Consider the following 14,510-nt stretch of genomic DNA (forward strand, 5'->3'; position numbering starts at 1 on the left):
ACCGGGCGGCCCATATCTGGAGTGCAGCAAGCAAATTTGTATCCTGTTTTCGAAACGCACTGGCAGGAAGTTCCTTCAAGGACGTTTCTTTCGTAACGCCCAGCCTGGTGACTATGATAACAACTTCCCCTGCATGCCCTCAATCGGTTGGAGTGGGCTAGAATAGCGTGAGATATCTGGAACGTAACCTTGTTCAGAGGCACCCGGGCTACAACCCGTTGTCATTGAAGGCACACAAGGAAGGAGTACGGAGTGGATACTTGGCCCAATGGACGTTTCCCCTGCAAAGTTGGTCCCACTTACCATAGAACTGTTCTCTTCATTGTATGCACCCTGTCCCTTATCTATACACTTCTATGTTCTCTCCGCTGAATCGAAAGCAGCGGTACAGAAGTTTCATTTACATTTTATGTTTTTTATCTTAATTTTCACTATTTCCTGTGGAACAGATGTATGCTCCGATATTCTGAAACCATATGTGTGAAACCATACAAAGAACCAAATACATATGTATATTCTGAAACCACTGATCCCACAAATAAAATCGCGAGTAATGTGTCTAAAGTACTTGAAAGGTTGCAGATCACTAAGAATATACACGAAGCTCTATTTCAATATCTTCTTTCTAAGGACCCCAAAACCAGACAGATCTTATATGCTATCAAAGATACATGAAATCGAGGAAGACCAATTCTATCATGTAACGCCACTGCCACTGAAAATATTTCGTCATTCGTTTACTACCTTCTTAATAAGCGTATTGATTTGATAAGCTTTCCTTTCCCTTCCTTTTTCTATCATCGTTAAACATAGCTCCCCATATTCCTCCAGAAACGCCGTCGTACGTAAAGGATACCAATCATTTCCTTCAGGTACAGTTTGTTTGTAACAAAAAAGAAGAGAGGAAAAATTGAACTCGTCTCCCGACTTGTGCTGCTATTCCTAACAGTTCAATCCTCCAGTCTCGGGTTACTGTCTACTCTGGTAGTCTGTTAACAACAGTGGATGTTACATTCCCGGCACAGATGGAATAGCTGTCGCCAGGTCTACGTTCAAAAGCATAGCTGAAGAGGTCTACGATCATAGGCACCGCCAGGATTTTTTCCAGGGGGGGGGTGGGGCAGATTGTGTGTGGGGAGCGGGTTCACGGTGCGGGATCGGCGTCTAATTATGTGTGTGGACTGCTACATCGTATTGACTCAGAAACCATACGTTGCGGAATTTTCACGTTTTGCCGTTTGCGTCCAATGCGCGTAATCCCTGGTTCGAGCGTATTCTCGAAACCGCTTCACTTCAAATTTTTGCCTTTCGGCATATTACATTCGCCGTCGCCACTCCTGCTGGACTGCTGCCCGTTTTATCAGCGATATTCTCAACTCTCCTCGTCGTTGGTTTTCAAACAACAACAACTTTATTTTGAGATGGAGAGTGGAGAGGTTCATCGCGAGAGGCGATACTCTACCCCATTGCTGGTGAGGATGTGAGGAATAAAATAATGAACCCCTTCACAATAACGATCGAAGTATGATGGTGTCCAGAAATGTCAAAAGGGCTTTGAGCGCAGATCGTTGCTGGGCTGGATTGGGCCAGGGACCAAGCAATTTCGATATCGAGAAGGGAGAGAGTACAGCTGACTAAGAGACTCGGAGAGTGCGGTCGGGAAGGTTGGTAGCCCATCGTATCAGAAACTGGTTTTCAAGAGCAATGGGTGAATGGCAGAAATTCAAAGATAAGAAGCGGCAGTTTATTTTCAGCACATGTGATATCTATGAATATGGACGAGAATTCTCTACTGTACAATATCTCGCTCACTCACTCAACATGAATCGCAGGAGTCTTTATTCGGCTCTTTCTCCGTCATTATGTTCATAAAATGGTGTATCCTTCAGGTGGATTCTCTGTGCCACTTGTGTCAGCGCACACTCATGAAAGTGCTTATATCGCACGAACTGTGTCACTATACAGGGTGTTTCACTTAAGAGTGACCCCGAATTATTAAAAAAATTGTACTTGAGATAAAAATTAGAAACCTTCTGCGTCATAATTGGGAATGTTTTTGCCGCCCAAACAGGTGGTTTCCATCAGTGTTCCTCATTATTTGTCTAATTAGCTTAATTGAACTAAATAAATTCCCAAGGAAAGGTAACTTTTTTGCGCTAATTAGAAAGCCCATGGCCGCAACACCTCATTTCAGTCACAATTACAGGATCTCTCAAGAACTTTCCACAAAAATTCGACACCCGAAAACGTGCCATCTCTGCAAGCCTGTTTTCGGATTTCATCAGTGGCGGCGCTATCCGCGGGTGTTGTTTCCAATGCAGCCCCCAATAGACGGATTATCTCCGATGAATAGAAGGATTACCCATTGTGTAGGGTACACCACTAGAGGGCACTACGAGCGACGCCTCACCACTAGGGGCCGCTGCTGTCGCATTCCGCGGATGACGTCATTGCTCCTTAGGGGAGCATGGTGAGAGATAGCGGGAGGCATTGGATGGCGATGCGAAATAGAGCGCCCCCTTGTGCAAGGCTGTGGTGGCGCTACGGGCGACAGGACAGACGCACAGACGCTCTCGGTGGCAGCTCTCCACGGCGTTGTTATGGTCTCGTGACCGTGATACGCGGCGTCGGCGGCAAAAGGGTTTTGGGTCCAGCGTTGAGTCTTTGAGCGAGTTTATATTAATCTCCCTCCGTTTATTGTTCAGCTGATGGTTGTTGTTTGAGAGCTCAATTGCTATGCTGTGAGATTGGGGTGTACGACACGCATATACGGCATACGACAATAAATACGCATAAACAAAAGGACGTGCACGATAAATTACGCCACATTATTATGGCTTCCCGTGTTGCTACACTTTGCGTTATAAAGGCGCTTTCGCGGACCAGTCCGTTCACAAACAGCCGTGTGCATCCCGTCGTGTATATATTAGACTTGGATACTTTCCTTTTAATTGCCTAATAACGCTTTTGCGACTCGAGCGCGTATATTAGCAGGCTCCAAACTCGCGCAATATTATTTTGGTGATGGTGCATATGTTCAGACAAGAGCGGAGGAAAGTTGTTCCCCCCTATTTGCTTTATGTATTTATTCACTTCAGTATATCATTCTCACATACTAGTTTAAATTTAATTAGCGATTAGTAATACTGCAGCATAAACAATTTAGCACACTACAGTGCTGTAAGATATATTGTAGGCACCTTATGGCTGCAGAATCACTGAGTGAATATCTGTAAAATTTTAGTGCCTTCTTTTCTGTGGTGGTCACTGTCACTAATAGGGACTCAGTTAACTGTTGTGGCAATTCCAATGTAAACAGTCATCTGCTATATTGGAAAGTGAGTGATTATGGTCAAACAAGTCAAAATAAACATGATACCTTCTACAATACCATCTATGCTTCCTAAATGTCAGTATGACAAGGTATGACGAAATGTGAACGTAGTGCATGCTATCCAAAGCAAGTTCTTCCACATCCCCCCCCCCCCCCCATCTACACACACTCAGAAAACAAAAACAAAAAAGCGGGTCTGGGATTTGCCTCTGGTAACATAATTTAACTACACAAATGCAGATATGTGAAGTCAAACACATTTGCAATAAGGAAAGCATGAAGATTATTGCAGTTGCAACGGTCATGTCAGTAGGTCATGTACACCTAGGTATTTTTCAAATTTCTCAAACATTGCCATATCTTTTATATTCAACGTGCTGGACATCTAGTGTGCAACACCTGATATCGAATCAAAATCTGAGCCAGTATGGGGTCATGAACACACCGGTGTAACATGAGCAACAATAAGGTAGACGGCATGTCAACAAGTTGCAAACCGCTGTTCCATCTTGCACATTTGTCATTCTCATCTAGGTATTTTTCAGATTTCTCAAACATTTCCATATCTTTTATATTCAACGTGCTGGACATCTAGTGTGCAACACCTGATATCGAATCAAAATCTGAGCCAGTATGGGGTCATGAACACACCGGTGTAACATGAGCAACAATAAGGCAGACCACATGTTTTTGAAATTTCTCAAACATTTCCATATCTTTTATATTAAACGTGCTGGCCATCTAGACATCTAGACGTGCTGGATGCCACTAGATGTCCAGCACGTTGAATATAAAAGATATGGAAATGTTTGAGAAATTTCAAAAATACCTAGATGAGCATGACAAATGTGCAATGGAACAGCGGTTTGCAACATGTTGACAAGTGGTCTGCCTTTCTGTTGCTCATGTTACACCGGTGTGTTCATGACCCAATACTGGCTCAGATTTTGATTCAATATCAGGTGTTGCACACTAGATGTCCAGCATGTTGAATATAAAAGACATGGAAATGTTTGAGAAATTTGAAAAATACCTAGATGTACATGACCTACTGACATGACCGTTGCAACTGCAATAATCTTCATGCTTTCGTTATTGCAAATGTGTTTGACTGCACATATCTGCATTTGTGTAGTTAAATTATGTTACCAGAGGCAAACCCAAGTCCAGTTTTTTTTTTTTTTTCTGGCTGTTTGTAGATGGGGGGATGGGGGATGTGCAAGAACTTGCTTTGAATAGCATGCACTACGTTAACATTTCTTCCTACCTTGTCATACTGACATTTAGGAACCATAGATGGTATTGTAGAAGGTATCATGTTTATTTTGACTTGTTTGACCATAATCACTCACTTTCCAATATAGCAGATGACTGTTTACATTGGAATTCCCACAACACTTAACTGAATCCCTATTAGTGACAGTGACCACCACAGAAAAGAAGGCACTAAAATTTTACAGATATCCACCCAGTGATTCTGCAGCCATAAGGTGCTTACAATATATCTTACAGCACTGTAGTGTGCTAAATTGTTTATACTGCAGTATTACTAATCGCTAATTAAATTTAAACTAGTATGTGAGAATGATATACTGAAGTGAATAAATACATAATGCAAATAGGGGGAACAACTTTCCTCCGCTCTTGTCTGAACATATGCACCATCACCAAAATAATATTGCGCGAGTCTGGAGCCTGCTAATATACGCGCTCGAGTCGCAAAAGCGTTATTAGGCAATTAAAAGGAAAGTATCCAAGTCTAATATATACACGACGGGATGCACACGGCTGTTTGTGAACGGACTGGTCCGCGAAAGCGCCATTATAATGCAAAGTGTAGCAACACGGGAAGCCATAATAATGTGGCGTAATTTATCGCGCACGTCCTTTTGTTTATGCGTATTTATTGTCGTATGCCATATATGCGTGTCGTACACCCCAATCTCACAGCATAGCAATTGAGCTCTCAAACAACAACCATCAGTTGAACAATAAACGGAGTGAGATTAATATAAACTCGCTCAAAGACTCAACGCTGGACCCAAAACCCTTTTGCCGCCGACGCCGCGTATCACGGTCACGAGACCATAACAACGCCGTGGAGAGCCGCCACCGAGAGCGTCTGTGCGTCACTTGGCCTTCGGGAGAGGAAAATCAGTTGCGCTGCGCATGCGCTAGAAGTGATGTCACGTGTCTCTCTTTGCCGCCGCCGTGCCGTCTGCTCGCTTCGCGTGCGCATGCGCTAGCAGACAGCGGTTTGTTTGCTTGAGAATGAGATTTGTGGTTTGTGGTAGCGGTGAAGCAACTTTGTCAAATATTCCGTTCAAGTTCCTCGCTGGATGTCCCGCTCGTCCGTCGATGTTCAACAGGTGAGGGGACGTTTCAGCAACGCCTGCGAGTTTCATGGTCGGTTCAAAAGGTGAGGCGTCTGTACAAAATTGTTCAATGGGCCGCTCTGTTACTACAGATGCAACAAGTGCCAGTCCACTTTTTCTCAGCTGCACCCTCTCAGTTCAGGCAGCAGCAGTACCAGGTGTATGTACATAACTTCCAAGCAGATTTGTACACGTTACTAAAAAAAAGTAATTGGTTACCGTTACCGTTACCTTGTACGAAAAAGTAATTTTTTACCGTTACAAATTACTTGCCGGAAAAAGTAATGAAGTAACGCCTTAAGAAGTAACGCGTTACTTTGCCAATTACTTTCGATATCTGAGAAAACGATATTAAAAAAGATAGAAAAAAAAAGATATCCACAAAAAAAAAAAAGAAAACTGAGCAAAAACGAAGTCAGCATTGAAGCAGAAGGTTGAGAGTTTTGAGAGTTCTGTGAAAAGAGTCCCAACAGAAACTCCCACAAATGACTCATCAGGTTCACGGTACAACCTACAGTCCAACCTACTGTATGCAGGCCGGGTTACGGATAGATAGTACACATGAATGGGGAGAGGACAGTGGACTCAAAAATACACTACACGTGCGGAACACTGTGGCAATTGACCTCGGGGTCCTCGGGAAAGTAATTGTTGCGGGAAAAGTCCTAGATTTAAGACAGCTGCCTTGCACCGAACTTGCAGAGGGCAGTTGGTTTTGTGTTCTCGCGGCGGTGAATCATCCCATATATGTGTGTGTGCGTCGTCCCGAACAATGTGGATTCTTTAGTTTCCAAGTAATCGATTACTTGGTAATTGATTACTGAAAATTGTAATTGAATTACTCAAAAAATTACTGGGCCCCAAAAGTAATCGATTACGTTACAAGTTACTCAAAAAAGTAATTGATTACTAGTAACGCAATTACCCGTTACCCGTTACGTACAAGTCTGCTTCCAAGTGAATTAAGACGCACGAGTGCAATTCTGAAGCTGGTAAGTACGTCTCATGCTACACACCATTCGCGTTCAACGCTCTTATTTTGCATGTGTTGTAGCAAATGGTTCAGTGGCACAAACCGGCAGACTGGTGCGTAATGTACACCCATAGTGCCAAGTTGGACGAATTCTGGGGACGTGTTCGTGAAATCTGTGTAATCGGACTGTCTAATTGTCACCTGTTGTATCTTAACACCGAAGTCGGTATATGAGTAAGAAATATCGTGGTTTCGGAAGTTATCAGTGATCTTTCGTTGCGCTTACTGTTTCCTACTATTTTGTATTTGTGTTTTTATTCAGAATTATCATACTGTATTCTTAACTGGAGCAACAAAATTACTAAACACATGAGGATTGTGTTGAAACTGAGGACATTGCTTATTTTTACTGATTTCAGATTTTCAGGCATGGAGAGAAGAAATGCAGGATGCAGCCAAGAGTCATTTTACTAAAGGCACAGGGGTAAAAAGATTGAAAGATGGAGGTTTAAAGTGTTATTATCAGGGTGTCGAACCGAACCCGAACCGAAAACCGTACCCGAACCGTTATTTTTGCCGGAACCGAACCCGAACCGAAATTTTCATGACACTGTTGAACCCGAACCGGAGCAGAACCGTAAAAAATAATAGCGGTAACCGGTACGCAATAAAACGGTTCGGACATAAAAGAAGTCAGCATAAGAGTTCCCCGAACGAACACACATTGGTATCATCATCACGCGCCTATATCATAAATTTCAGAAATGTTCACCTAGCAGTCAGACGACGACGTATAGTAAGTATACTTTCAGCGTCTTTTTAACATGTTGAAGCGCAGTTGTCCTTGTGAGTGCCGCGGCTAGCGCCCCACGCACGCGGTGCGGCGTCTACTCTTCAGAAACCAGGTGCCACGCGGCGGACGAATGAAACACGAATGGAGTAGGCCAGTTATATAGCTCTATAGGACGAATATGTGATCAAATAAGCGCCCAAGATTTCCCTTTACACGTGAGCAGCACAAATTAAACAAGTCAGAAACATGAGAAGTGGAGAAGGAGCGTACGCAGAACGGTGCCTGTTTGATTGGTCGTGCTTTGAAAAGTAAATGTGGTTCTGCTTATTGGTAGCACAGTTGTGTCGTCGTGACACATTGCCGTTGTGTTGTGGATTAACAAGTACACTGCTGTGAGCTCGGACAGAGTAAGGCTTGCAGGCTTATTTTCGACATGCTTCAGTACAGTTTCAGATCGATTCACGCTGCGAAGGCAGTGTGCCGGCAAGTACTGTCGTCTATGTTACGCTGCCCATCTTATTAGGCTTCCTTTAAGTGTATCTTGCTGGCACTGTGCGTGTGAAAAAAGATATTTTGGGAACAGAAAGTAGCAGGACTACACCGCTTCAACAGCGTGAACTCTAGTTGCAATAAGCGTTCATCCATTTTTCATTTCTCTCACTAAAGGGCTACCTCACCGCTAGAGACATCAATGCAGACAACAGCAGTAAGCTATTAGCCACGCATTTCCTGATAAAAGCAGTTTTATGGAACATATATAACGCAAGCGTTGAACCGGTTCGCGAACCGGTTCGGGGCTGCGAACCGGTTTGCGAACCGGTTCGATTTCTGGCCTGGCCGAACCGGAACTGAACCGGAACGAAATCAAAACAACGCGAACCCGAACCCGAACCGAACCCGTAATTTTTGTGGTTCGACACCCTGGTTATTATATTTGTAACTGATCAGGTGCTTTTATAGAGAGGACACATCAAAGGAAAAGGTCCATCAAATCACAAGGTTCCGTCAAGCGTGGGGACACCTGCCTTGCTGATATGTCTGCAGTGTTCCAAACTGGCAAGGTCTCGTTTGTCTTCCAAGCTTCCTATTATGCACATGATTTTGGGCTGTCCCACACCCCACTGACAAAAACAGAGGAAGATGCAATAGAGGCGGCCCGTGCAGGCACTTGTAAAACACTATGTTGTACTGGAATGCCCTTTTTGTACCTTCAAGAAACTATTTGTTTATGTTAGGGAAACTACGTGACGGCATTGCACTGCAGCTCAGTATTCGGGGTGTGCTGGATGGCACGTTTCAAAGGATCCAATTCAGCCCACTACAAGGCAATACTTGTACACCACCATGAGGGAGAAGTTACCCGTCAAAAAGAACTCGTTACAAGTTAAGTTACCGTGTGCAAAATGTAACTAAGTTAATAACGAAGTTCTTCAGCATGAAATGTAACTCGCAGTTACTGAGTTACTTAAAAAAAAAGAACGAGCGACTTCGGACACAAAATAGCATTATGCAGGTGCAGCGCGCGTGAGCAGTTGAGTTAGACCTTGAGTTGTCTGCGGAGGAGTGCAACACGCTTAGATCGTTTTCGTTATGTCCACCAGTAGACCTCTCCCTGTTTGTAAACAAATGACGTCATAGTGTTCGACAGCGCCAAAATTTGGTAGAATTGAACTAAGCTCGAAGCTAGAGGTGAACAAGGTCACGCCCGAAAGCCACGGTCTTGAGGGGATTACGACATGGTCCCTTAAAGGGACGCGACCCTTGGTCCTACTTTTCTTTCAATGGGAGACAGCGAACAAGTGCCAGTTCGTGGAACCCAGCCCTCCTTCCGATTTGTTTCGGTTTCAGTCTGTCTACCATTGTCATGATGACGTTTCTTTGGTAGAGGTCTATTCGAACGCTTTGCATGTTACCCCCTGTGGGCGCACAATGGTTCAGCTTCGTTTCAATGGTAGTGGTTCTTACTTCCTGAATAAAATACTGTCATTGATTGAATATCACGTTTTATGGCAAAAAATGCCATGAAGGAACCGGAGGGAAAGCAAGAAAATATGTGGACGTGAGTGAAAAGCGAGTTAAATGTAACTTGGAACTTAAGTTAATTTGGCAAAGTTACCTCTAAAAAGGAACGAGTTCCTCTGAAAGTTACCAAGGCGCAAAAGTACCGAGTTAAGTTACAAGTTACCCAAAAAGGACCTTAGTTACAGTAATGAGTTACCTCGAACTCTGATAATATATGTTACGGTGAGAGGAAACACGACGACAATCAAAGCAGTGTTGCCCTGTTGGTCAGTTCTATCAGAGCCCAAACAAACAGTTCAGTGCTTTCCCTCACACACAAAGGCAATAAGGATGATCCTACTGTCTTTCAACGAGGAAATACTGACTTGTTGCAAGATGAGGATTTCTTGCTAGTTCTCATGACAGGCATGGCAAAAACAGCTGTTAAGGCATTTGGGCACCAACAAGAGTGTGATGAATATAGGAGGAGCAGGAAAGCTAGCTGGTGTTGACTTGATGTTAATGCCGAAGTGTACACTTTCTTTTTACCCTGTCTCTCTTGCACTTTGTGTATTAAATCCTCATTGCTGGTTTGTGTGTCTATGTGTTCGTCTCGTCCTGTGTTTTCCCTCAAACTCAAGGCAATGTTAACATCAAAAGAAAAGTGTGCATAGATTCTACACATAGCACCACAGATGGGTCATTCTATGTGATAGTTGTGTACTGCCACTTCATACATTTTGGGTAATGGTTCAGGTGAAACACTTTACAGCAATGCATGCTCTCCTGCATTGACTTTTCAACTGAAGACAATATGCCCCATTTTGAGCTTGGTCTAGGGTATATTACAGCAGGTAAATACATTTAAGTGTACATACATACACATAACATAATTGGCAATTTGTATATCTTATAAAGTGCTCTGACCTGAGAAATCTTGTAGAAAAAATTGTGTTAATATTCTGCCAATAAGAAGTGGAATAAACTTTCCACTCACTGCACTAGGCAGTTTGTTTTATTCCGTGTGTTTATATCTCTCCAGTACTGAGTACTCTCTTGCAATATAACGAGACAACTGCCCCTGACTGATGGTATTGTTTTCTTCAGCTGCAACAGATGCTTTTTACCATGAAAATACTAACATCAGTTGCCAGTGCACGCATAAAGCCTTGGTGAGCTCAAAGCCGCTGTGTGTATTCTTGTGAATGATTTGTCTAAGGAAATGTACAACCTTCCAATAACCATCAGCAAACTCTTCATCACTATATATAATGCATAATTATTTAATTAGATTAAAGGAAAAATATATTATCACACCAGCTCAATTGCAGTCTTTCGTTATCATCAAAAATATGGTGGCCGGGGTACATGACTCTCATCAACATTCTGATAATGTAATTCGCATACAATGCTCAGTCATTTTAAGTCATGGTAGCCAGAAAATATTAGGGGGGGGGGTTCTATGGGGACCTCCCAGATGCACTACCAAAGGTACGATCTTGGGGGTTTGAACACCCCTGGCTATGCTAAACCTGCTGTGACACTACTGAACAAAAATGCCAAACAACTCCGCTTTGTCTCAACAAAGATGCAAGGAGTTAAAACGGGTGCAGCTATGTGAAAGCCAACCACTGCAGAAATGCAAATAAGAACAACAGTTCTGGAACCTAATGTTCGAACAGCTGCTGGGAATTCAGATGATCATACTATATGCGTGAAAATAACTAGCACAATCACATATGTTTGTATGTTCATGTGCCTTGCCTCAACAACTGAGTTCCAATGTATGCTTGATTGCATTTATTTAGCATTTGTTACAAGAGAGGCAAAAGTCCTCAAGATATTGCAAATCTATATTGCAAATCTACTCAGTATTGGCCAGCTAGATCACACAATTTGGTTGATTCATTTTATCAAGCTTTGTTTCACACCTCAAGAAAACGTAGCTCTTCGGTAACCTCAGTGAGCCAAACACTCAGTCCAGTTTTGGATGTTTTTACTGGTCTCGTTAGCAATACGCCGTTCCAAAATACCACAAATTCCAGCTGGACACCATATCAATGAGCCTGTCGCCTTGCACCTCATCGGAGCGGCCCCCTGCTGGCTAGCAGGAAGATATCGAATAGGAAACAGGTGACTGGACTGGCTGTTCTGTGCACCTCTCAGTGTGTGTGGCTGCTCCTGTTTGCTGCTAGGATGTTACTCCCATGAAGAAATGCAACACCCCATAAACTTTTGTCCCAATCTGTTCGAATATTGATGCACAGATGGTGTGAAGAAAGCCATAGCAGCAGGGTAGTTTTCAGAAGCAGCTTTTCAACCAGATTCCAAGAGTGTGCCAAGCAGCAGGAAATACACCCAGACAGAGGATTTGTTGAATTCATGCTTAAAGACCGTCACATCTACATCATTTACGGATGAATGCAGCACTGTCATGTGACAACACATGACAGTCCATTAATGCTTTGAACATGAATTGAGCTTTACGCCTCTGGATTGGCGTGAAACAATGAATCTTTCAACAGCTCATGACCCATTTGGGGGTCATGACCCACAGTTTGAGCAACACTGCTCTACACATTTGTTCCAACAATAATCTGGCATCCTTCAAAAACACCATCAAACAGGACTTTTCTGCTGATACGTAGGGTGACATGCAATTACTTTTTGATTATGTGCATTTCTCTGCTGTGCAATATCTTTGCTATTTGTTTCTTATACTCGTCATGTGTTCTTGGTATTTCTGTTCCCCTCAAATTGTGTAGACATTTGCATTGACTGTGTCTTGGACTGTTCAACATGGCTTGCCCTCTGTCTTGTTATCAGTAATCAGTGTATACTGTCACGGAATAACAATAAAAAACTGGAAAAAAATCATCTGAAACGCATCTGTCTGACTGATTCCTCTAACAATCTCCTCACAAATGCTCGATGAATGATAGTTCATGTAACCACTCCTCTGGTTGCGTGGCACAGGATATGCACCTTAAAGATGTCGTTGTGGACAGAAACAAGCTGCAACAGACTAGTAGTAGGTACTGGACTCTCACAGTGCACTACACCCAACTGGCCTGAACACGATTTAATTAGCAATTAGAGCTAATTGGGACCCCCCACATTAGTCAGCATCATCCAATGAGTCATCACACTAATTGGGGAACGTCTATCTCGTGTCCAGACCACCCTGAGCGTTGTGCACTACGAGAGTCCATAAAAAAGAAAAAAATAGATAGAAATAGAGTGGAGAGAAGGAGTTTAATTGAAGATCAACGGCGCCATCTTGAAGAAAGCGGTCCGGAAAGGCCGCTGACCGTCGCTGGGCGACGGAGCACAGAGGCAGGTTGCAAAGCATCGCAGCTATGACCACCAGTTCCGGACATCCTGTGACGTCAGCTGTGACGTCATCACGGCATGTCTGGGCAAGTTAGGACAGCTCTGGGCATGCAAGGAGAAAAACACTCGTAATACAGAGGATGGAAAAGCAAGAGTATGCAAACCATCAATAGCTAACAACAAAAAAAATTAGTTACACAACAAATGAGCCCACCAGAACAGGAGCGCAGAACCATGCGACTGCTCCATCCGAGAGGCAGGCAGAAACTGACTCGTAATGCTTTTTTGTCCTGTATAAAGCCCCGCAGCTGCACCCCCTAGCGGTTACTTTCTCAACTAATCTCACAAGAAAATTATTAAGAATCACGCCAGCGCTACAACCGTTCCCAAGGCAGAAGAAGATAGAAAATGGCGGGGATGCCCGGACAACAGCAACCAGCACCCGACGTGCACGGGCACGAAAATCGCAAACAAAGCGGGAACAAAGTTGGCGGAAGCATTAGTTACACAACAAATCACCTCACCACAGTAGGAGCGCAGACCGATGCGACTGCTCTCGTCGACAGCCAGGGATCAAGTGACGACGGAGCGTACAACCGCACGTCTTCTCCCAACGAGAGCCAGAGGTGGACTGACGTAAGCGCCACTCTACGGGTGCTACGCATGCGCGCGCTCGTAGCGCCCTCTGCGCGCTCCTACCGCCACCTGCGAGAGGCTAAGAGAGAAGAGCATTCCTGCGCCCCCTGCTGGCCGTTCTCATTGGTCGTGAGGCTAAGTGAGAAGAGCATTCCTGCGCCACCTGCTGGCAGTTCTCATTGGTCCAGACATCATCCTATTGTCTCAGGGCTACACTGTTCTTTTCCACTAATGCTCCTTTGGTCAATCTGCAGTGAAGCCACGGTATGACGTCATCATGCACCTGCGTGGCTCAAGGACGCGTGCGCTCTAGACAGGGGACCTATTATTTATTGAATCACTATCCCAAGATTATTTCCTTTATTCTTCTATAACGATTGCATAGGAAACTATTGCAGAAGAGCACCATGCATGAAAACTGATCGTAGGAATTCCAAAGTCTTACTAAATGAGACTTGCAAAAGAACAAAATATCCTAACATGTAACTCCATCAACGGCTAATAAGAGGACTAGGCACTCAAGAAATCAACGCGCGCAGAACTCAGGGCAGCACTATCATCAAGACGACAATGTTCCTTGTCAAAAAAGAAAAAATACAAAGCGTTAACACAGGAAAGCATGCATATCGGAGCATGTCAGGACACGTCAGGACAAATTCGCACGACTGTTGGGCAACAGAGGAAAACGAACACTTGAACAGAGTGAAAAGATGCTCACCATCATTTTTCCCGTTCACAGCATTCCCTCATTGTAAATCCGCTCGTCACAAAATCCACCTGCATCGTCGAACACCATTCACCAGTGACGAACCACAGATCCGCACCCCATCAGAGGCAGACAGAACCCCACCTAAGCTACGCTCTTCTACTGACGATCAACGCAATTGCCAGGATCATAATTACCGTGCCTACACCCGCCAGTGTCCAAGAGAGAAGTGAATCCTTGCGCCCCCTGCAGGCCAGTCTCATTGGTCGTGACGGCATCCTATTGTCTCAGGGCTACCCTGTTTTTTTCCACTAATGCTCCTCTAGACAAGGTCAACCTGCAGTGAAGCCACGGTATGA

General features: G+C 43.9%; 1 long non-coding RNA gene across 1 annotated transcript; it reads right to left on the reverse strand.

Moving 5' to 3' along the window:
• Positions 1-12,712: 12,712 nt before the first annotated feature.
• On the reverse strand, positions 12,713-14,126 carry LOC135372095 (uncharacterized). The gene is made up of 2 exons (XR_010415817.1): positions 13,334-14,126; positions 12,713-12,911 (listed from the first exon to the last, which is right to left on the reverse strand). It is a non-coding gene; the product is annotated as an uncharacterized LOC135372095 (long non-coding RNA).
• Positions 14,127-14,510: the final 384 nt, after the last annotated feature.

Source organism: Ornithodoros turicata, unplaced genomic scaffold (genome assembly GCF_037126465.1).
Source record: "Ornithodoros turicata isolate Travis unplaced genomic scaffold, ASM3712646v1 Chromosome13, whole genome shotgun sequence".
NCBI classification, from domain to species: Eukaryota; Metazoa; Arthropoda; class Arachnida; order Ixodida; family Argasidae; genus Ornithodoros; species Ornithodoros turicata.